General features: G+C 39.5%; 1 protein-coding gene across 18 annotated transcripts in view; it reads left to right on the top strand.

Annotated features, from left to right (window-relative positions):
* TENM3 (teneurin transmembrane protein 3) overlaps positions 1-22,244 on the top strand; it is a 1,030,160-nt gene that overhangs the window by 564,216 nt on the left and 443,700 nt on the right. For 2 of the 18 annotated variants that reach the window (XM_075860223.1, XM_075860222.1), the window contains exon 1: positions 9,893-10,239. The exons of 13 other annotated variants lie outside the window; for them this stretch is intronic. The gene's annotated coding sequence lies outside the window, so the exon portion shown is untranslated. Of the gene's footprint in view, positions 1-9,892; positions 10,240-19,083; positions 19,180-22,244 lie in introns of those variants that run through there. 3 more of the 18 variants (XM_075860225.1, XM_075860224.1, XM_075860226.1) reach the window with 2 other exon arrangements.

The following is a 22,244-nucleotide window of genomic DNA, read 5'->3' as shown; positions in this document are numbered from 1 at the left end:
ACCTGTAAAAAAAACCCGAAGTTCTAACTTACCGATTACTCCTGTCTCCTTCCTGCAGTCCGACCTCCCGGGATGACACTTCAGTTCAAGTGACAGCTCCAGCCAATCACAGGCCAAGCACAGGCTGCAGCCAATCACAGGCTGCAGCGGTCACTTGGACTGCTGCGTCATCCAGGGAGGTGGGGCCCGATGTCAAGAGAGGCGCGTCACCAAGGACGCGTCACCAAGGCAACGGCCGGGAAGTTCTCGGTAAGTAGGAACTTTATCTTTTTTTTGTACAGGTTTTTCGCTGTTGTGTTCGGCATTCACTGTCGAGGGTGCTGAAAGATTTAGCTCTTTCAGCACCTTGGACAGTGACGGGCGTTGACAAGCCTCATCTCTATGATGCCGGCTGCGCGAAAATCACGCAGCCGCGCATCAGACACGCATGACACACGCAGCTGTCAAATGGTTTTTGCGCTCGCAAAACGCTGCGTTGTTTGCGCGCGCAAAAACGCAACGTTCGTGTGAATCTCCCCTTAATGTGTAAATCTTGGTGGTAAGGTGTTTACTGTTTGAAGTAAAATGCCTAAAATGGAGCCTTTATTTTTCCAAATCGTAATGGGCATTCTCAGGAAGTAAAGTTCAATCTATTATATCAATCTCTTATTGGACTGATTTAGAGAAAGGCAAAAAAAGAAAACATTGTGATTTGAAATATCAGAAGAGTCTGGTGGTGTTCTGACTCTCCCCCGACAGCAGATGTCAGGGGAGAGAAAGATCATGCTGTTCAATTTCAACATGCGCGATCCTTTTGTTTGTAAGGAGATAAGTCGCTGTCTTCCCCACTTAGGCGAGTCATTAGGAACAGCTGTAGGCTGAACGATCGTTCGGCTGACAGCTATCTAAAGTGTGTGGCTAGCCTTAGATCTTTGATCCCATTGAAATTAACAGATTTGGCCAACTATGATCTACTGTTCTAATGACAAACAGCATCAAAAGCCACAAGCAGATTATCCGCATTGAATGCGGAAAGTGGTTGTAAACTCAGCCTAAGATTCCGGTATATCGGATTTCGAATGCACAACTGATTTTTTCACTGGAAAAAAATCCATTGTGTGAATAAGGCCTAAAGGGTTTGTCTTATGGAGATAACCCTTTTCCATATGCCCTATTAGTGCATATGGGGTTTATAAAGAGGTTTACCTGCTGCGAAAATCCATGTATTCTCCAGAAAGTCAATAACAAAGAGCAGCTCTGGCAGACTCATCAATTAATTACGTGATCTGCCATGTATTTGCCTGGCTGACATGTAATATTATATTACGGCTCGACACTGCCAGGCTTGCTTCATGCCAACCTGTATAAACTAATTTCTATGGTAATTACAAACAGATTTTTTACTCGACACAAATAATGTCCTTTCTGGTAATTTGATCAAATATTAGATACACATATCTTATTAAAAATATATTTAAAAAAAATATTTAATGGGATTATATCACCTACATTATTTTTTACAAAACTTAAAACCAGATACTTAGGGCGTGTTCACATCAGCATTACCCTTCTGTTCATGGGTTCCGTCAGACATTTCTGTCGTAGGAACCCATGAACTGAAAGCCAAACAGAAACCATAGTTTCCGTTTGCATTACCATTGATTCCGACAGAAAGGTCTTGCGGAACCCGGGAACGCAAGGGTGACACTGATGTGAACGGGCCCTTAGAATTTTTAATATTATATTCTGCACATGATTATAGGGCAGCCATCTTGCCTGAAATGCTGTTAACAGCCTTTAGAGATTTGCATTACAGCAGCCGCATGGACCATATTAAATAAAAGTCTGGAGCTGACCCATTGACTTCTATAAGAGTTTTCTAGGCATGCTATATGTGACGTTTGCACAGAGACCATTGTGCAGGGAGCGGGAAGAGGACAGCTGTGACCATCACTTTTTGTGATTGATGGATTAAATCTTTAAACAATTTTCTGATGACACATTCTATTCAAAGGCATTTTCCGGTCAAATCTCAAAAAACTAAATTTCCTGCATGAATATTGAAGCATCTAAATAAATTGAAGTATCTAAATAAATATCTAAACAAAAACCCTATTCTGACCATGTGACTTGACCTGGAGCCTCTTCCCAGATTCTCTCCGGTAAGAAGTTGAGGGAGAGTACAATGCTTCACCCCTTTACATTCTATATTGTAAATGGTAAAATATATCATCAGCAGGGGAGAAGTGGGGCTGTTAGTAAAGCAGGAGTGGGAAAATCGCTAGTATTCTGAGCAAAACTGAGTTATATTCCTTCAAAAACAATGAAAAAATATTAATAGTTGAATACGGACCAAAGTGCATTTCACCGTGAAAGCATACATAAGGGTCATTTCCCCATTATTGGTTCTTTATTGTAAATTAGAGTATTTTTTTTTTTACTTTTCAGTTAACCCCTTCAGATTGTATACAACGTGGCATGTAATAATAATCCATCCAGTGCCGTGTACTCAGTATAGAGTAAAAGGAAAGATATGTTGAGGCACAGTGTGTGGCCATTAGAGGGCGTTATTTTTACTGCTCTGGTGACTTGGAGTAGGATTGAAACTGTCCAATTGTCAAATGTGACAGCTGGGTGCCTTGCAAACGTGGCAAAACCCTATTTTACAGTTTATTTTATTATAGACTCGAAAATAGCTGAAAAGTGTAATGTGTGTTTTATTCTGGCAGCAATCTAAGACTGTATTCAAACTGCAGTATGACAGCTTTAGATGAAAGACATATATTAGTACCAAAAATGGGATGAGGTTCTGTCAAGGGAAAGTGGGAACATAATTTTTTTCAAAGTTTTTCTGCTTTCTCATTAGGCAATCCAGTCCAAATATTGGCAATAAATATACAGCTCCTACTCTAAGCACTAATATGGCCTTGTGAATAAAGCCTAACTTTGCTTACAAATAGTTTATGCATAGGAGAAGTGACCTAAAGCAGTATTTAAAATCAGGCCTCCTCCTGGTAGTTCCTTGTCCTTTCCTAATCCAAAGTAGACAAGAGTGTGTGAGATCCTAAATCCATATACAGTTAGGTCCAGAATTATTTGGATAGTGACACAATCTTAAAGATTTGGGCTCTTCATGCCACCACATTGGATTTGAAATGAAACAACTGAGATGCAATTGAAGTGAAGACTTTCAGGTTTAATTCAAGGGGTTGAACAAAAATATCCTGTGAAACGTTTAGTAATTGCAACCATTTTTCTACACCGTCTCCTCATTTCAGGGGCTCAAAAGTAATTGGACAAATTAACATTACCATAAATAAAATGTTTTTTTTAAATACTTTGTAGGGAATCCTTTGCAGGCAATGACTGCCTGAAGTCTGGAACCCATGGACATCACCAAACGCTGGGTTTCCTCCTTTGTGATGCTTTGCCCGGCCTTTACTGCAGCTGTCTTCAGTTGTTGCTTGTTGCCTTAAGTTTTGTCTTAAGCAAGTGAAATGCATGCTCGATCGAGTTGAGATTTGGTAATGGATTGCAGAATGTTCCACTTCTTTGCCTTAAAAAACTCCTGGGTTGCTTTCGCAGTATGTTTTGGGTCATTGTCCATCTGTACTGTGAAGCGACATCCAATCAACCTTGCTGTATTTGGTTGAATCTGAGCAGAAAGTATATCCCTGAACACTTCAGAATTCATCCGGCTGCTTCTGTCTTCAGTCACATCATCAATAAACACTAGAGACGCAGTGCCTTTGGCAGCCAAGCATGCCCATGCCATCACACTGCCTCCACCATGTTTTACAGAGGATGTGGTGTGCTTTGGATCATGAGCCATTCCAAGCCTTCTCCATACTTTCTTCCTCCCATCATTCTGGTACAGGTTGATCTTAGTTCCATCTGTCCAAAGAATGCTTTCCAGAACTGGGCTGGCTTCTTTAGACGTTGTTTGACAAAGTCTAATCTGGCCTTTCTATTTTTGAGGCCGATTAATGATTTGCACCTTGTGGTGAACCCTCTGTATTTGCTCTCATGAAGTCTTCTCTTTATGGTAGACATAGATACTGATACACCTACTTCCAGAAGAGTGTTCTTAACTTGGGTAGATGTTGTGAAGGGGTTTTCTTCACCATGGAAGGGATTCTGAGATCATCCACCACTGTTGCCTTCCATGGACATCCAGGCCTTTTGGAGTTCACGAGATCACCAGTACCCTCTTTTTTTTCAAAAATATACCAAACTGTTGATTTGGCCACTCCTAACATTCGTGCTCTCTCTCTGATGTTTTTTATTTTTATTTTTTTCAACCTAATGATGGTCTGTTTCACTTGCATGGAGAGCTCCTTTGACCTCATGTTGTGGGTTCACAGCAACAGCTTCTAAATGCAAATGCCACACCTGGAATCGACTCCAGACGTTTTACCTGCTTAATTGATGATGGATTAACGAGGGAATAGCCCATGCAGCCCATTAAATTCCTTTGGAGATAATTGTCCAACTACCTTTGGTCCCTTGAAAAAGAGGCATCTACATATTAAAGTGCTATAATTCCTAAACTCTTCCTCAAATTAGGATGTGAACATTCTCAAATTAAAGCTGAGAATCTGCACTTTAAGCCCATATTGATTATATAACTGTATATTCAATATGTTTTGGTAAACAGCTAAAATGCCAAAACTTGTGTCACTGTCCAAATAATTCTGGGCCTAACTGTACCTTCTCCATTATACTGTTATGGAAACACCTTTTATGGGAAAAGGGTAAGGGGCTAACCTAAACTTGTTACCTCATCACCCCCAACCTGTGCGTAAGTCTGGTTTATATAGAAAAGTCATGTTTTTACTCTGTTGCTTAAACTGTGACCCATATATATTGTACTATATTATTATTAGGGCCTGTTCACATCCCCGTTCATTTCCGTTCCGGGGTTCCGTCGGAGGGTTCCGTCGGGTGAATCCCGCAACGGAAAGTGAAACTGAAAGCACAGCTTCTGTTTCAGTCACCATTGATCTCAATGGTGACGGAAACATCACTAATGCTTTCCGTTCATCACCATTCCGGCTGGTTTCCGGTTTTCCGACGGAATCAATAGCGTAGTCGACTACATCGACTTGTGCTGCATCTCCACGCCTGTTCTACTACTCCACACCTGACATCTACCTGCTGCCTGGTCCCAGTCGAGCCTGCCTTGCTACTGTCTACATTACCTCAGGTACCATTTTCTGGACTATAGACTCTATACCTTACCTGTTTGGCCAGCTGCCATCCCGCTATGCGGTACGGCTCAGTGGGTCCTCACCCCGCCTCGTGACAGTTGTTAATACCTGAAATTGGTGCAGGTTGAAAATGTCTCAGCCTTTGGGTGTTGGTCATTCCTGGAAGAGGTATCTTTAAAGTCCACTAGATTGGGTACAAAAGAAATTGAAAATAGATTGTGAAAGGGCTGATCCACTATAAGACATTGTATAATTTCAGAGCTGTGGAGAGATTTATATTTGGATATGAATGCACTGGGGGACCAAAGCCTTTGGTAAACATCCAAATATATACCAAATTTTAGACAGGAGTCGGCTTAAGAATGCTAATCTATTTAATTATATATGGGTATGCCCACTTAGTAGGGCAGAGGTGAGCATCCTCATATATTGGGTAATGGGTATAAAGCCAAAATGTGATCCATTGCTTATTTTATTCCACATTGATTTGGAGGGGAATACATTTATGGATGGTTGTTGGAAAAAACATCCATAAAGATCTTCCAACAATTGGATTGGACAATTGGATTATCTGATTTTTTGACTTTATAAAAAATAATTTGGAGGTTATAGGCTAGATGTCTACATAAGATATTCAGTTTGTCAGAAGTTGAGTGTGTTAGGCACTTTACAAACCTATAAGACCTAGAATATCTAGGGTATAAGGTGCCCATGGATCCAAGGGGAGGAGAGGGAATAATATTATGTGTATTAAAGGTTCATAGTAATGCACTGTGTATTGCTGGTAGTAGTATGAGCAAATATTTTTTATAGCGGACAATACAAAATTGTGGATGTAATGTAACATTATAAGGGAATTGTGAAGAATTGAAATGTAAATGTCATATTGTTGGAAAAAAATAGTACCATTAAGCTGCCCCTTCCCTGTATATTGCCCTACACACTGCTGAACAGCGTCCCATTTTAGCTAACCATATGGTTTCCATTTGCTCCATATAAGCACATAACCCCTATAGAGTTCTGAGTCATGTTTGAGTTATTTGACATTGCATGAGACTTACATTCTTGATGCAATAACTTGACAGTAATGGAACGTTGCAGCCCGGCCATAACTGTGAAGCGGTCAGCAATGGTTCCATGTGATGTAGGGGAGCTCTGTAGGCTTCAGCTTTGTCTCGGACTTCTTTGATGAAACCTGAAAGGACTGAAGTGCTTTTGCTTGCAATAGTTCTTAAAAAAGCAGCATATTGTTGCGAGAAGTGGTTATCTATATATTTATTTATTTATTTACATATTAATCTGCAACATGTCAAAGCAATCTTTTTTGTTTTGAAGCTCGCTCTGAGTTTTTCTATCGTGTTTTCCCTCGTGGTTTTTTGGCAAACTGTATGTCATCTCTAAAGGCTCTAATCAGCAGATGAAAAGATTTTTTTGTCTTTTCCCTTTCTTTAGTAATCAGACTTTGCCTGGCTACCTAATATCTGAAACTAACTAGGCTTGAGAGGAAACTTGTTTTCCCCATTTTAGTGAAGATTCTTTGATGTTGTGTAGCCTTATCAGAGATACACCAGACAATCTTAGCCTTTCCGCGTATGTACACTATTACTCCCAACATACTCTGCTGACCACAGATGGAGAGGGAGAATAACGGGTCATACATTGTGATGAAATAGTACATCATTTTATTTTTAGAATGGCTCCCTTTATAAGCTAGGGCATTCCAATAATAACCTGCAGGCTGCATTGTTGGAATCATCTATTAAATACAAGCTAATATTAACCTATATTCTCTCCGTGCAATCCATGCACAGGTTGTTGCGATGGGTTTTATATCTGCAGTGCATTGAGAGAATACAGGCTGATACATCCTACAGGTTTAGCATAGGCAATTAGAAATTGTTCACAATGTTATCAAGTCCCCCCAACAGCAATTTTAATGATAACATTATTTTTTTGAATCATTATTGAATCCGTTTTCTAATGTAATAAGGATTAGTGAACAAGTTCATCACACTCTAATTTCATGACAAAGTTTGGTCATTCTTGCCATTTGGTACGTTTTGGATGATTTGCCACAGGCAAATTGCATATAAGTGCGGGTAAAGACCCTGCAAGTTCTTGCATAATAGGGTGAGCTGTGGAATATAACCTTCCCCTCACATAAAACCAGGGCTGGGATTTCTGTCACCTGTAGCTTGCAAGGACAGGGAAAAAATAGGGAGGTATCATTACCTTCTTAACGGCTGGAAAATAACATGGCAGCATAGTCCCATGTGCACGCTGTTTCTGTAACTCCCAATTACTACTATGGGAGTTGCAGAAAAATTTGAGCACTGCGAGCTCGTCTATCTCCGTAATTCCCAGCCATCACTCCATTAATTCTCCGCCTGGATGTGGCAGCCGACGGCGAGACAGGGGTCAGGTGACCAGAGCTGGCACCCACTATATCAGACATTTATGCTATACCCTGTGGATATGCCATACATGTCTTAAAGGCTGAAGAATTATAATGTTACAAAAGCATTGTGTATTCCAAAAATAAAATCTCTCGTCCAGTATATAGTGATGCTATGGGAGAACTCGATTACTACTTCATCAGCAGTGACAGGGGAAATATTTAAAATGAAAGGCATTAGTTACATAGCTACTAATGAGAATTTGTATTATAAATATTTTCTTATTATTTGCAATGTGGTTATCCTGAAATAATGTAATAATAAATTACACACAGGACTAATGTAATGTATGAATATTATGGTGTTAAACTTGTAGCAGTCAAAGTAACTGGTTTCTGTACTGCATATGTGTAGCTTTGACTTTAGGATACTTTAAGGCGGGTGCGGATCTGATGGGCATCTGGTGGCAGGATCCATGAAGATCTACAATGAACTATAGCTTTATATTTGAGCTCCTCCTTCATTGACACTGGGCAATTATCGCTGCCATTATAAACGGGCCTTTAGGATTTATATAGCATTTCCAAATGATGCCATCCATGCATTAAGTAATACTGGCATATCAGGTACCCCAGTATGGAATTTTAATGTATTATGCTCCTTATTCATCAACATAGCACATGCCAATGAAGGAATATGGTGCGGCTAGTGAGCTATGCCAGGTCATATCTAGTGTAGCTCTTCTCCCCTTTTCAATGCAGAAAAATGGCTGAAATATTTTTTTAATAAGCCACACAGCGTGCAACTTGAAAGACAAGACTTTGAAAAAATGTCAGCAAAAGTGGCGGGGGCTTCATAAATATGGAGTCAGCCTGAGTGCCATTCTTTTCAATGTAATTACACCAAACAACTGGTGCAAATGCATTGATAAATATGCCCTATTAGCTTGTTTCCAAGATGCACTGCTTCTTTTGTATCAGACCCATTTCTTTCTAATTCTGTATACCGATAAGCAGGCAGTGCACAGTCCTGCCAGTGGTTTCCCCTATATACATATGTCCATGTGATACGCTTGGACTGTTCAGTTAGAGATGAGTAACAGATAGTTGCCATTAAACATTGATAGAGACAATGCAATTTTCATGCTGTGCACACACAGCACATTTAGCCCATGTATTTCCCGGTTATTCATTGAAAGTCTCCAGACTTTCTCCACTTCATAGAGACAACATTGACACGACTTGAAGCTTCGGCTCTGGTGTTTTGGGAATATCCCGGTATGATGACAGGTGTGATAATTACAGACGCAGTCAATTAGGTAGAATAAGTTGTGTACAGTCAAGGTATCCTCCAGGCACATCTGAAACATTGCTTCAGAGTTATATGTGTGCGCTTATCTTCACTGCTTCAGTCCACATCTAGTAATAAACTATTCTTCTTATTAGTGGTGCCAGTAGTTGTATTCTCCTGTGCCATCAAGACCATCTGAACATTGTCTCTCCGGAATGTCCTGTCTTCTGTTTGGGCCTTCACACTTTTTCATGATATCTTCCTGATTGAGGAAAAAGTGTTGAGGACAGCACAGGCAAATAATGGCAACTTGCCGTATGCAGCGGTCCAGCTGTCCAGTTTCCTTCCGTACATGAAAAACGAAAACCAGTATCTACTTCTTTAAAGTTCCTAATTTGCACCAATACATTGTAACACACCGCGAATCGAGAAAGACCTCTGTGCGGGTCAATATGGGGTGTTTTACGATGTATTGGTGCAAAGAAAGAACTTCAATTAAGTCCATGCCAGCGATTTCTGTTTTTGGATTGTTATGATTTCTGTGATTGTTTCCATCTATCTTTTCAAACATCGTATACTTTACATACAGATACAGCAGAGCTCATTTTGTCACATGGAAAAAGAAAAGCTCACGTAATATCAAAATATCTTTACTGTGGTTTTACATAGGACCACAGTTATACCTACTAGATTATCACAATGCAGCCCAAATGCCAACAGTGACAAATCCCAATTGTGTATTGGAATGTAACAATTTACGTGTTGTCTGTATATATTATAAAACATGTAACAATAGTAAACTATTTATTTACTAACAAAAAAGAAACAACAATAGAGACACGCTCATAAAGCTCAGCACTATGATTGCTGGGGGGGGGGGGGCTATATTCTGACAGGTGGGCACCACACGCCTGGGTACTGTAACTACCCAAAGCATTGTCTTGTGCTAGTAAGAGTTAAAGGAGCCAAGTTCTGCCCCTCCCCCTGCCTGGGTGTAAACAGAGAAGTCTCAGCCTATCATGTCTGATTGCTGCTCAGTGCTTGAAGAGAAAGCCAGACTCTGTAACCTGATACATTATAGACTGGTTCAACTAGCACAGGCTGAGCTCTGCCACTCACATACACACAAGCAAGCAGGACCAGCAACAGGGACGGTGCCCCTAATACCAGCCGGGTGAGCCTGAAGCACTGGCACAGCCGATCAGCCGTGCTCCACAAGAAGTGGGCATCTCCATCCTCCCCACACTGTACCTTGCTGGAATGGGAGGAGGCTCTGTGTGCTAGAATCTCTACACAAGAACCATTAGCATCTGAAATGAGGTGGCTTTTTAACCCTTGAGGAAGCAAAGAGAAGACACATAGAGGTAAAGGACTTTATACCTTTTCTATTTTTGGCTGAGCTTTACGTGCCTCTGAATATTAGTATACTACCTGCTTCTGCTGGAGGCTACGAGGAGCATTGCATGGGGGTGCTTTAATTCTATACCTTAACTGTCCTTTTACACTCATCCCTTTGTTTTAGCATACATCTAGATGACTCTGTAATAAATAATACACCTACAATAGCTGCTTGAAGGAAAGGTCCATCTGAGCAAGCCCTATCAGTCAGTAAAGCAGGCAGGGCTTGTACTGTACTGCAGTCCTATGTAGTGAACCTCATCTGTTCTCACTATTTAATTTACACTATGGTGCCCCCCCAGAACCCCGCACCATGCCTCCCAAGCGAGGTCCCAGATATCAGGGCTCTGACTTGGGTGAGGGCTTGCACAGATAATGTAGCAGGATAAGGCATTGTTGTGACAGTACTGAGGGAATAACTAGTGCTTATTGTTTGAGATATTCCCAACGCCAGCTTCTTGGAGTGTGTGGCTAATTGACAGTATGGGCAGAATATGGCTGTGGCACAAAGTAATTTAGGGTTCATCAAGGCTTCGATATAATCAGATGCATTGCCCTGAGATTGTGCAGTTGAAGATGTGATCCCATCTCAGTGGAGTGGAAATACTTTCTGTAATTGAAAGCAGATTCACGTCTACAGTTGTGCGAGCCAAAATTTTCATTCTTAAAATAAACCTTTTGTTCTGTAAACTTTAAAATGAATCCTGAAGCCGGACTGGAGAGATGTGTTTGACAATTATTCATTTGGTGTGATGAATTGTATCTAAATACAGCAGGAGTTAGATCAACATGATGTTGTCTGCTACATTTATCAAATCTTGGCTCTCTACATGGCAAACCGGAGCATATATTTTATCTGAGATATTGTACGCTCCCTATGCGCAGTCAATGTGTATATATTTCCATAGATAGAACTGGAGATATACCTGTCAGACTGTAAACCTAAACCTCAGATAGCATGTTGAATACATTTCTCTTCCCACTGCTTCCTCCCCTATTATTTGGTTAAACTATGTAGAGCTTGCTTTCAAACTTCACAGATTATTGAATTTAATTCAGAGTGATGGTATTTATGTTCCCTTTTCATCTGCTTTTTATTAACTCTGCATCCCCCCCCCCCCCACCCCGTGACATTGCATTAAAGAAAAAAAAAATCCTATGCAGGCATTTTAAATTCCAGTTTGGATGCATGGGTATGATTCCCGCAGACAAAGACTTAAGTGATTCTCTCCATGTGTATGTTGTGAACAATAGGGCTCCAGTGAAGGACAAGCAGCCAGGGAGAAACCGGCAGCATTTCCATTCCAAAAAGTTTATCTTATTTATTTGCAATTATAGATCTCACATTTCCTGCTCTGATGCACGGGTTATGCCCAAGCAACTGATGCCTAGGCGAAATGAGCCCATAAAGCACTTACTCTAGGTAGAAACCTTTTATGCAATGGCTGATGTGTGTTAATAGGGGGAACCCAGTTATGTATTTTACTGGCAGGTTCTAATGTTGTTCCTCTTTAATAATGCAAGGAGATGTGTGTGTGTGTGTGTGTGTGTGTGTTCAGACTGTACCAGCAGTCTGTGTGCAGTATCCCGGCAGTGAAAGAGTTAGCACCTGCACCGTCTGATGAAGCATAAAAGTATAGCACATTGTATAAATTAATAAAGTGTTTGCCCTTTTTATTGGGGTAACTGGCATGTACCCCAGAATTCATGGGCTTTTTGAACTCTGTGGTCTGCGCTTCCTGAGAGTGAAATTGATGAATGCCTCTCAGAGATGGTGCAGATCTGCAGAATGATTTAACTAGACTTACTTGGGTTTCTGGATACCTTGGAAAGCTGTTCATTTATACCCTAGTATTCCTTATGGGGATTCAGTACTAAACAGAGGAAAACTAGTCTTCAGTGTATGGTTAAAATACCTGTGAACATCTGATATTCTGCACAGGGCGCCTGATGAAGTGTGACCTGATGTATATAGTGATTTATTTTACTGTACATTACACTGTGACTCGAGTATCTATAACACATTCATAGCTAGGAGGATCCTACATTGCATTGCCTGCCAATATCTTGCAGTCTCTCTCCGGTAGTAAAAGGGCCGATGAAACTTTTTCCCTGGTTTACTCGATCGCTCTTCCTAAGGCCTGTTTACAGCACATCTGTGACTTGTTGGTTCCTGCAGAAGTAAATCACATTGCAAAATCAAATCCTTCATGCTAAAAAACTTGATTTGGGTGGAACCAAAATGCCAGACCTGCCGTAGCTCAAGGTGTCTTGTACTTCCAGTGCTGCAAAGTTGACCGTTGGAATAGGCAAGCTTCCCCTTTATTTATGGTGACCCTACCATGTTCTGTGTTATTGCCAATACCTGTTAAATAGTGTCATTCATGGCTGGCATTGTAGCTATACCTCACCTATGTACTCACCATCACCATACACAGACTGGACAAGTCACAGCTTTGACATCTTGGTCACGGTGTACTACAGTTCTGCAATCTACGATTGCTAAACACTACATAAACTAAGTTTCTATTAACTACTTAGTGACCACCAATACGCCTTTTCACGGTGGTCACTAAGGGGCCTTAGTCTAGGCCGTCGCCTTTGCATGGCGGCCCAGTCTATGCCCGGAGCCGGGGCTCAGCTCTCTGATGGCAGCCGGACTCCTGCTCCAAAGACCACGATCAAAGTTTACTTCGTTCGCAGCCGTTTAACCCGTTAAATGCTGCGTTCACTAGCGATCGTGGCACTTAACTTGTTTACAGAGGGAGGGAGCTCCCTCTGTCACCCATTGGCGGCCCGCAAATGCAATCACGGGCCTCCGATGGGGTGCCATGGCAGCCGGGAGCCTGATAAAAGCCCCGAGGTCTGCCCTGGGCATATGCACGTCCTAACTGATTGCCTGTCAGATTTACACTGACAGGCAATAATGCTCTGGTATACAAAGTATACCAGAGCATTATAGCAGCGATCTGAAGATCGCATAGTAAAGTCCCCTAGTGAGACTAAAAAAATAAGTAAGTAATGTGAAATAAAAATTATTAATTAAAATTACAGTAAAAAAATAAATAAAACCATTTTTTATTATAAAAAGTGGTTTTATTTACTAAAAGTGTAAAAAATAAATAAAAGTACACATATATGGTATCGCCACGACTGTAATGACTCAAACAATAAAGTTAATCTGTAATTTAAACCGCAAGGTGAACACCGTAAAAAAAACCACAAAAAAACAATGGCAAAATTGCTATTTTTTTCCATTGCCCCCCAAAAATGCATAATAAAAGTTAATCAATAAGTCCAATGTACCCAAAAACAGCACCAATCAAAACTACGTCTCGTCCCGCAAAAAAACAAGCCCAAAAAATCACTACATTGACGTAAAAATAAAAAAATTACGGCTCTTGGAAAGCGACGATGCAAAAACAAATAATTTTAGTTCAAAAGTGTTTTTATTGTGCAAAAGTCATAAAATATAAAATACCTCTACATATGTGGTATCGCCGTAATCGTACCGACCCATAGAATAAAGGTAATGTGTTATTTACAGCGCGCAGTGAACGGCGTCAATTTAAAACGCATAGAACAATGGCGGAATTTCAGTTTTTTTTTCTATTCCCCACAAATAAAAGTTAATAAAAGTTAATACAAAAATGATATGTACCCCAAAATGGTTCCATTAAAAAGTAAAACTAATCCTGCAAAAAACAACTCCTCATACAGTCGACGGAAAAATAAAAAAAATTATAGCCCTTTGAATGCGACTAAAGAAAAACGAAAAAAAAAATAGCTTGGTCATTAGGGCCTAAAATAGGCTGGTCACTCAGGGGTTAAGCAGCCTGTCAAAACTTTAACTTTAGATCACTACTAACTATAAATATGTATAACACCTTTTATATTTCAGACACAGTCTGACATAAGTCATTATCTAGTTAAAGCCAATTTACCTGATAACCTCTGGTCACTTGGAGAACTGTTTGGATTGCTGTCGGCTATCTAGGATGAGACCATGTAGACTATTCTAGAAAAAGCACAACTGTATCACACTACAACTTGGGGTTCAGAGTCCTTGAAACAGTTTCACTAAAGTATGCCCCGGATATTTTCAACTATATACCTATAGAACTTCACATGTCTTTTTTTGCATTCGTCTGTATTCAAAAGTGCAGTCGACTGCGCTTTTCAATGCACTTAGGTCATAGGTATTCCAATGCATACTGGTCAAAGGTATGCCTGAAGGAAACTCTTCCGACATACGTCTAGCTAATGATGGCCTATGGGCACGTTAGACACATATATTGGAAGAATTTCCTGAGAAATATGCGAAAAGATCCCAAACATGGTGTAAAATTAGCGTTAATGGTATTTCCTTTACAATGTATTACAACCAGGCCAGTTATATTAGCTTTGGTTCTCTATATACCAACTGCAACGTTACCCAGTCCTGCTTTAAATGCTCGTGCTGCTATTCGATTTTATAGCTTTCACTTTTCACTTTAAATATTCAGCAAAAAGTGGCCTTCAATATCCTTTTAAATCTCTAAATCTCAGTCCCGGCTTGACAGGTAACATTAAGGCTAGACCCTGGATTGATGTCTAAAACATTAGCACTATGTAAGATATTGTGTTCTAGACTTTTCCTCATGGTTCACTACACATTCCTGTCTCGCAGTCTTCACACAATATATTGTAACCCTAATGACACAAAATGTTACATTTTATAAAAAAATCTTGGTCCCCTCGACACAGTTCTAAGCAGATTAAAGCTGTCAGGTGTATATATATATATATATATATATGTTTTTTTTGCCATGTCGGTTCACAGCTCTGCCAATCTTTTCTTCCGCTTCTATTTCATATGGAAACGTGCAGCAGTTTTGTGACTTAAAACTTTCCATGAAATGGACGTGAATAGACTCCATTCAGAGGCTGCCTGAATACCAAGATCCTTGTGATAATTAATACTCTAAGATGGATTAAAATCCTGTGTTCCAGGTAATTGTCCCTTTAAAAGGTCCACTAGAGAAGCGTTGCTAAGCACCTGTCACCGCCGCTGGTAACTTGAAGTGACCCAGTGAATGCATTTGCACTGCGTTACTGCTAAAGTGCATTTGAAAAGTACCCACAATGCTTCTTGGGAAGGAAAAAAAAATCCTATTTTTCATTATTATTGACAATTATAGGACAAAGATGTGGAGATGAATCCCATTCATTCTAAATATCCCCATCCTTTTTAACTATTTTAGCCCCCTCTGGTGGGGAGAGCTGTAAATAAATAGATGAATTAAAAGAGTAAAACACAAACCTGACAAGTGATTAAATGCAGGGAATGCAATAAATGTGTATATATACAACACTAAATCCTGCCTTACTTTTTGTGAACGGCCTTTTCTTTCCCCTAGGGGCAATGATTTGTGCGGCAGTTTTCCTTCTTCTTTCAGGCACTGAAATGAGTTGTAGTGGCCTTAACACATGGTTATTTTTGTTGATAGATTTCTTAATCATTTGCAGCTTATTCTTCCCGTCTGGCCCGGTGCACATGTGGCTTAGTTTTAACACGCTTGCAAAAATGTCACATGTGACTAATGGCAATTAAATAGATATCGGCACTGATTTCATTGTGAGTTGTTTTTTTTTTCAATTTTTTTCCTCTATCCGAGAATGTGCCCTTCTTAAGTATGTTTTGAAAGGGCATAGATTTCAAACAGCAATTTAATCTCTAATATAGCTCACAACTCATTCATTGGGGGAAAACCACATGATGATTCGCCAATTAAAATGTGCTCGGCTTTCCATTAATCTTGGTCATGGCTAAATTGTACCAATTTTGTTTCAATATACTGAGAACCTTCGAGGTAAACGTTTCTTTATTTTTAGATATAAAGCAAATTTATTTTTATTATTTTATATTATTACTATTTGTGGGTAAAAACTCTAAATATTTTATACTATAATAATATTTAAATATAAATATATATATATATATATATATATCATTTTTATTTATTCAGACTTATACATTACATTTATTGGATTACTTTTGAGTATTAACAGACCTATTATATGATTAATGTTGCCATTTTTTCTTCCTGCATACTATACACATACTTAAATGATAAAATACAGATGAACTTTGCTCACAAGTCGCATGACGGAGTGTGTATTGACATGAACCAGATTTCTTCTAAGTCTGAGGGTATTTTCAAGGTGCTTATCTGACGGATTTAGGTTTGGGTTTGGGATACTATGTTTAGTTAAACCAAATGTTTTAAAATCCTAACCCCATACCCAAGCTTGGACTTAGCACTCGTGCTTGCGGAAAATCTCTTTAGGTGAGAACCCACCTAAAAATCTGAATTAGGAAACTGCTAACTCTGTCCAAATGTTTCAGGATATCCACCTTTCCAGCACTTTGCATAGCATAGATATATAATGTCTAGTTTTCTTTGCAAAGAATGGACAGGGAACGCTTGCAGGATGAAAAGTTAAAACAGTTTTACTGAAGACTTTTTTTTTTCTTCTGGTTTTGGATCAGCCAAAAACAACAAGCTCAGACGTTCGCTAATGCAGTAGAAGCACATTCCTCTGTGTGTAAAAGTTGCCAGAAAATCAGAGTCAGGGAAGAAGGCCATGGCTTGAACAACTCCTCCGAGAAACCCAAGAAGCAACTTTTGTTTTCTCTTTGACACTGTCAATTCGCTCAGTTTGTAAAATGTTTGATTGGGGTTAGGAACAAAAGTGTGTAAATCAGTATAAATATACAAAATCCACTCTACATTTATACCGGACATATGTTTCAGTATTATTCAGTATGAAACTGTAGTAACCTACTGTAAATAATAGTAAGCTCTTGGAGAGCAAGTCAGAATTGAACACAGTTACTTGTGAACTTTGTTAAAACTTCATATGCCCAAAAAAAATCCCAAATGTTAAAAAAATGAACACTGCTTATACATTTTTTTTCCAGTTTTGCCACTTTTTTTTTAGGGTAAGGTTGCAAGTTCTAGTGCCTTTTTTTCGCAGGGGAGGGGGGCTACTTTTGACCCATATCTCTCCTGTATATCTTTGGTCCTAGAATGGCCCTATATGTACCTGGTTAATAAAATTTCAAGTAATACATTTACAGAAGTGTCAGCCCTTTCCATTTCTCCAACTTAGCACCTTTATATTATTTCATTCTTTATTACTCTTTGGGAAATTGTATTTTCAGCTGATTTTTTTATGGTGCAAAGAGTCACCAGCATGAAAAAGTGGATTTTTTTTTTGCACAATGAACATCATACACTTCTTTATACTGGAGGAGTTGGTATTGTTATATATTTTTTTATGAAATCTTGTGGTGTTTGATTCCTTTAGTTTGATTTTCATGGATGGCGTTAGTATAAGATGTGATGTGTCACTATATGCAGAAATGTGTTGTCTAAACTCTGTGGAGCAAGGCAAATAAACAAATGTCTGACAGCTGAAGCCTGCGGTAACATTCTAATGACAATGGCTTCTTGTGAGGAAGTTGATGTAGTCTTTGTCTGCTGTGACATTCAAACTCTGCAACAAGTGATCTTTAGGGGACTGCACCAGGATATCAGCCCTCCGCGGTGACATCCCAGCTAGACATGTCCACTCTGCCAGTCTCAAGTGTTTTCATCAGTTGTCTTTTCAGAAAAAAATAAAAAAGTTGAGTGAATCTATTATCTGAGTGACCAAGTTATTTATATAAAAATAACATTATAATCATACGGTATTGTAAATCAGTCAGGGTGGGCTGTGGCAGCTCTCAGACTAGATTTTCCATGACTATATTTCCATTCCCCATTCCGGCTGTTTGGTCACATTCTTACCTGTTATTTAAAGGGGATCTGCATTCATTAATGGATTTATATTGGCATCTATGTGAAATTTATATCAAACTAGTAAGGATCCCTTAGGTGGGTCCCACGCTTTGTCCTAACTTAAGCTAAGTAAGAACTCTCACGTTACTACTGAACGTTTTCCATAAAACAAATACTATGACATAGCGGATTTATCATAGGCACAGGATTGACATCAGCACTAGCCAAACCTTAGCAAATTCCAGAGTCCACTGGGCTTAGAGGGACCCATGGTAATCGGCGTAAACACGCTCTCTATGCTTGTCCGGCGGACGGTGGGGTAGATGGAGGCTCATGATCACTCTGATATCAAAGTGCCCACATATTAGAGACCCCAAAAGGCAGTGAGGCACATTTTCATTCACTAGAAGATAATGTCAGTATTCAGCATACACCTCTCATACAGACACTGTATTCCATGTTGCAACTAATGAAAGAGATCCTGATGCTTGAGAATGATGAGAGCCTCTTCAGTCATTGTAATAGTGAAGGTCCTGGAAAAGGAATTACATTTTATATTGACATTTTAAAGGTCATCCTAGCGTCATTATACAATAAATACTGAAGCACTGTATAGACGAAAAGTGTGTGAACAGATATGGTAGGATTGCAAGTCACAGCATATCTATGGCTGACAGGGCGTACCAGGTCTTGTTACCTGACCGTTTTCTTATATCTAATAATATATGTGCTTTAAGGACATTTTATAACAAGAATTATGGTGGCTGGTCCACGGTAAATGAAATCACGCTATCTTGGTGGAATTAGGGCCTCAGACAGTGAGTACATATCACAGTCTGTGGGAAGTAATTCAGTCAAGTCAGATACAGACAATCTGATAGGAAAGCTATCAGACTAATATACAATACATTCCAGTCTAGTAGCACATTATCATCCCATGTTTCTATTTTATCTCCTTACTCCCATTGCTAGATCTCTGGCCCATCCTGCTCTGCTCTACTGACTGTGATGTGCCCCAGAAGCCGAGCAAAGACCAGAGCTGTTACATAAGTCCCCGGGCTACAGACATAGAAAGTAATGGTCAGTCTCAATCATCACAACAGATACTCTGGACTGTGTAATATATCTGTCATTTACCTACATTACTGAACAAAGCTTCTTAATAAACCAATATATAGCATACCTAGTGTTTTTAGAACCGTTCCACAAAAGTAAGGAATTGCTTTATAAGCAATTCCCTAGTACATTGTCCTTAGACATATTACTCCCAGTCTATAGTTTGTTTCCCAATGTACTTTATAGACCACCATATGCAGTTGTCCATACTCTGCTGTTTGGCTCTTCAGACAATCAGTGCTAATTTGTATTCCCTACAGATGCCCTGATCTTTTATGGTTATTGAGTAATAATATATAATAAAATCTTCAATGCATTTCCCTAATATTTATTATAAAACATACCTGGGGGGTATACTTTCCCCGAAAGCAGATGCAAAAAAAACATGATAATAATCTTTAGTCCTATACATTCAAACCTAGACCTGCAGAAATATAATTTTTCCTAATATATTGTTAGAATGCGTAATAGTTCCCTGCACACACAGGAGTATTTGGATATTAAATCATGGAAGCTATTTTAGTAGAGCTAGCTGTCTGTGTCCCGTTTTCAGATCATAGACTGCTATAAACTGCAGAATGTTGGCTGCTATTTAATTTGAATTATAACAGGGAAATGTAAATTCACCACAGTCCTACATCTGCATTATTTAAGGTCAGAAATCTGATAATAAGGTGTATATGAGAGGAATTGTTATTTATCTAATTCACTTCTATATTCGTGCTTGGAAAAGGTAAACCTGCTGTATACTGTATTCTGTTAATGCCTAACAATAGACATGTACCAAGATTGAAAACTGTGTCGATTTCATTTAGAAACACGTGGACTCTAATAGTCAATGAAGCTGTTATTTTGGCATGTTACTGGAAGCACAGTCCTCTATAAAAAGCAAATATTTAACGGTGGCTCATCTTCTCTCCTCTTACAGAATTTTAATAATTTCATCCTCTGGTATCTTCCAGTATCTACCTCAATTATTTACTAGATCTTAGCCATTGCATTTACTGATGTAGAGATAAATGTGCCTACAGCCCACAGCTACATCTTGTACTATAAGAGCTGGAACTATGTAACCTCTGCAGAACTGCCCTGAAAACCGGCTGTAGGGAATACATTTCTTCATTTCATAGATCATAATCACATCTTAGAAGAATAGGGTAGCTTTGGGTTGTTATATATATATTATTATTATTTTTTTTTTACTTTCTAGTGCAGGGGTACTCAACTACTTTTAGCAAAGTTCCACTTACCAGGGTCTGTCGTCAGGTGAAGGTCCGAACTGAACACCAGTAGTAAAGATGTTGCCTTGCTAATTTTTTCCAAACTTTGTCAAACTATTTACATTCAGATTTATTATTTATTAGTGGGAAAATCTATGCTTTTTAACCTTTGAAATTAGGTACAAAGGGGGTGACTGCCATTCGAACAGACTGATGCAGCGCTTATCTGTCATTCGAGTGTGGTATGTGTTCTTCACCAGATTCATAATAGAGAATGCAGAGTCACAAGTATATGTAGAACCAAACATAGTAAGAACGTGGATTAGTAACTAAATCGATACTAAATTAGTAACCCTATGTGCCTTCATAACATATAATGTCATTCGTTTTTTTAGTATTACCTCTTAAATATCCACTGTCTTTACAGTAGACCACTGAAGAGAGGCACTGACACTGAGGTAGGCGGTCATTGCCTGCAGTGACGCAATCCCACTTTGCTCTTCCTATGCTTCTCGCCCTCCCATTCTCCCTCCCTCATTCCCCAAGCTGTTTATTTCATCGGTGGCAGTGGTCTACGTCCCCCCTCTACTGCTGTGCCGCTTGCCGGTTCAGATAGCAGGTGTCTGGACAACTGGCGTCCGGGTCCGGACCGTGAACAATTGAAGACCCCTGTTCTAAAGCTTACTAGAAAAATGTTCATAGGGAAGTGCAGCAGAAACCTCAGTTACGTAACATAGTACTATGCATTACTGTTTACATATTAATACAATTGGTGTTTTTTGGGGAACCTTCACTTGTCTAAAATGTAATTTACCCGAACAATGATCCCTAATATACTCCTATTGTTCATTTATGAAGTATTGTATAGGGCGTAACTTCCTGGAGAAGTTCCTGGGATTCGATGCAAAATCTGTAACAACCACCCACCAACTTTACATGAAATGTATAGCACTGGTATCTTCTTATGAAGCAGAGGAATTTTTGGGCCATGTCAAGCACCAGTTCCCAGGGTCAACTGCATCCTCTGCACTCCATGCAGTTACTACCCTGTAAATGCACACAGCGATGTCACTGCACAGGAATAAATCTTACAGTTATGTCACAGAACAGGAATAATGCACACAATGATATCCCACCACAGGATTAATAAACACAGTGATGTCATAGTACAGGGAAAACAGACAGTCATGTGACAGTGAAGTTATAATAAATTAAATGATGTCACAATACAGAAATATTAGTGATATCTCTGCCTAGGGGTCAAGAAAATACAGTAGTGTCACCTCACAGGCATACTTAATAATTCAAGAATAATGAACACCGTGATGTCAAACCGTCAGGCCAGACGTAATAGACGCTGTGATGTCACAATGTTGTCACAGTTCAGGGATACGTAATGCAGTTATGTGACAACACCGGGGTAGCACTAGGGCTCAGGTGCAACTGCAATCCTTACACCCCCTATAGTTATGCATCTAAATAAGGTAGAGCAGGAATATAAAATTGTCCATGTCTGCTCTCATGATTTCAGGTGCTACTTATAGACCCTGTATTCTAAAAATGGGAGACGAGCTGGTCTTCACATCCCGTTGATACAGAATACCTGTAGATTACACCAGGAGATTAAGTGTGGGGGACTTTGACTTGCTGTTCTTTATATTGGCCAATTGTGTGACTATAGTGGGATGCAGTAGCATGGTCCCTGGTGCCAAAGTAGAATCCATGATCCCTCTGCTATATAAGATGACACCAGTATTATAAGTGGTAAGTGGCAGATGGAGGTCCCTGGTACAGATGGTGCACCAGAGC

Source organism: Rhinoderma darwinii, chromosome 1 (assembly GCF_050947455.1).
Source record: "Rhinoderma darwinii isolate aRhiDar2 chromosome 1, aRhiDar2.hap1, whole genome shotgun sequence".
Classification (NCBI taxonomy): domain Eukaryota; kingdom Metazoa; phylum Chordata; class Amphibia; order Anura; family Rhinodermatidae; genus Rhinoderma; species Rhinoderma darwinii.
Note: the sequence above shows the minus strand (reverse complement) of the source record. Positions and strands in the feature narration are given on the sequence as shown.